Raw genomic sequence first — 1,904 nt, 5'->3', positions numbered from 1 at the left:
GGCTGGGCCAAAGGGCTCCCCTCGGTCGCTCCCTCCTCCTCCTCGGCACTGTCGCTGATGTAGCGCTTACTCCGTGGATGGTCAAAGACCCTCGGGGCGAAGACAGAGTCTGAAGTTCTCATGGGGGTGGTGAAGGAGTCCAGGTTTCCTCTCTGCAGCCTTCCCATGATTTCTAAACCATGGGTCCTTGGCGAGAGATGGCCTCGTCCGTCCGGCGCTGGGACTTATGAGGTGATGGTGCTGCACCCTGATTGGCAGAGGGCCCTGGGAGGAGTTCTTAGTGGGGTCAAACAGCCCTCTCCCGGACAGGTCACCCTCCCCCAGAACTCGCCCTGATTGGTCAGGATCCCCTCTGGGGGTGGTCCTGTCAGGACAAAACCGATCCTAATTGGTTGAGGGCAGTGAGAGGAGTTCTTAGAGGGGTCACAAGACACACGTCGGGATAGGTCACCCTCCCACCCCAGAGCTCGCCCTGATTGGTCAAATCTCCTCTTGGGGTGGTCCTTCCGGGACGAAACCCATCCTGATTGGTAGAGGGTGGTGGGAGGAGTTCTTAGAGGAGTCACATGACACACCTGGCTTCCAGTCATATGGCCGCCTTGACCACGAAGTAATACCCCCATGGGGCGGGACTTCCGGAGACAGGTGGGAGGGACTAAGGGGTCATGGGGCGGGGTTAGGGTTTGATTAATGGTGGGGCCTGTCTACTGCTGCCAGGTGTTGAGTGTTTGCAGGCAGAACGGGAGCCAGTGTCCATGTCCAGGCCGGAGGTCGAAGCCGGGTGGTCAGAAATACGAGGCAAAGTCCATATCCATGCAAAGATCGAAGCCATGCAGTCAAAATTGAAGGGGTTGGGGAAGATCAGGAGGAGAAGGAGGTGGCAGGGCTGGAGCGGGTGGGTGGAGGGCCTGGAGCGAGGCTAGAGAAAGGCAAGGAGAATACTGAGCCGGGGTTCAGAACCCAAATCTGGAGCCAAGAAGGGTCACACCAAAGTCATAGCCAGAGACCAGAGTCAAGAGTCCAGCCAGAGTCAACAGCGAGAAACCGGAGGGCAGGGCAGGGCAGGGCAGGGCAGGGCAGGGCAGGGGGTACATGCGGGCGGGAATGAGGATGACTTACTGGAGCCCTGGAGACCCCTCATCGGGGGACTCCCTTCCTAGCAATACCAGAAGGACAGCGGGGTGACAAAGATATCTCTGAGACTGGGCTCCAAGCCAAGGGGAGCTCCCATCCAGGCTGTGTGCCAGGACCCCGTCACCCTCCCTGTTCATTTCACACGCACAGACCCCCTGGCTGGAGGGGAGAATAAAGGGCAGAAGCGAAGGTGCCCCTGGGGGAAAGGCTCTAGGCCGGGACCCAGTCCACTTCCCAGATCTACACCCAGGATTGTGTGACCAGGCCCACAGCCCTTCCTCTGCGTCTCAGTTCCCACCTGCCGGATGGGGAGGCTCCTCCCCTGCCCCAGGGTGTTCGGGGGGAGTTTCCTTCCTGGCTGGGAAGGGCTCAGATACCAGGTGGGTGGATTGGGCCCCGGGTGGGGGATGGTCGGACATTCGCTGTGTCAGGGGTGACAGGGGTCATGGGAGGGTCTGAGCAGTGACGACGGGGGAGGGGCCCCATGTCAGGCCACCCCTCCCAGACTGCAATGGCTATTGAGCACAACCCCTGGCTCTGCGGATGCTCTCACTTCTGGGCCAGCCCCACAGCCTGATTCTTCCCAACCAGTATCTGGCCTGGCCCCAGCCCCAGGGGTCGGGGTGGGGCAGGGTGTCCAGAGCGAGGTGCTCGGCCTTGGTTTCTCTCAGTGCTGCGGGGGGCTCTATGGCCGCTCCCCCCAGCCCTTCCCCCCAGGCACAGTGAGACAGAGCAGTACCTGCGGCAGGGGGTCCGAGCTGGTCATGCGA

This window comes from Mauremys mutica, chromosome 3, assembly GCF_020497125.1.
Source record: "Mauremys mutica isolate MM-2020 ecotype Southern chromosome 3, ASM2049712v1, whole genome shotgun sequence".
NCBI lineage: Eukaryota > Metazoa > Chordata > Testudines > Geoemydidae > Mauremys > Mauremys mutica.
This window is presented reverse-complemented; position numbering follows the sequence as displayed.